At 40.6% G+C, this 584-nt stretch overlaps 1 long non-coding RNA gene across 1 annotated transcript; it reads right to left on the reverse strand.

The window, feature by feature from the left end:
* Positions 1-222: 222 nt before the first annotated feature.
* LOC107581148 (uncharacterized) lies at positions 223-557 on the reverse strand. Its single transcript, XR_001608797.1, has 2 exons — positions 423-557; positions 223-339 (listed from the first exon to the last, which is right to left on the reverse strand). It is a non-coding gene; the product is annotated as an uncharacterized lncRNA (long non-coding RNA).
* Between the last annotated feature and the right edge of the window lie 27 nt (positions 558-584).

Genomic DNA, 584 nt, shown 5'->3' on the forward strand with positions numbered 1-584 from the left:
ACCCGGGTATGTCACATAACCTGCTTTTTGGAATACCCCCCTGAAGATCCCAAACTTAACTTTTCTAGACAAAGACCAACACAGCAGGTACAGTAAATATTTCTTTTTTAATACGGTCACAGCACTTTTTACATTGGGGGAAACAGGGAACAATTTTCAGTCTCTTAATAAAAACACACTTCCTCACTGAGGCCACACACATACAGATGGAGAGGTTCATCCTTATGTGGCAAATTTCTTTTGTTTGATGGGTGCAGGCAACTGAGTGGCGACGTCCTCTAGAGGGCGCTCAACCACCACCAGAGACTGATCCGAGATCAGCTCAACACACAGGATATCCTAAAAAACAGAAACCCAGTAAAGTAATACACTTTATATACAAATTTCTGGGGGGAAAAAGTACACGTGGCTCACACACACACCTTGAAGGTCTTGCAGACTTTAAAAGCATGGCTGTGAGATTTCCTCTGGTCTTCTGTGAGGCTCTTCAGAGTCAGCTGATTGTAAAATTGAGTTTTGTCATCAGGAAGTGGCTAGAAAAGGAACACACATTAAAATAAATAAATAAAATACATTAAAAAAAA

Source organism: Sinocyclocheilus grahami, unplaced genomic scaffold, assembly GCF_001515645.1.
Source record: "Sinocyclocheilus grahami isolate Dianchi unplaced genomic scaffold, SAMN03320097.WGS_v1.1 scaffold85973.1, whole genome shotgun sequence".
In the NCBI taxonomy this organism is placed as follows: Eukaryota; Metazoa; Chordata; class Actinopteri; order Cypriniformes; family Cyprinidae; genus Sinocyclocheilus; species Sinocyclocheilus grahami.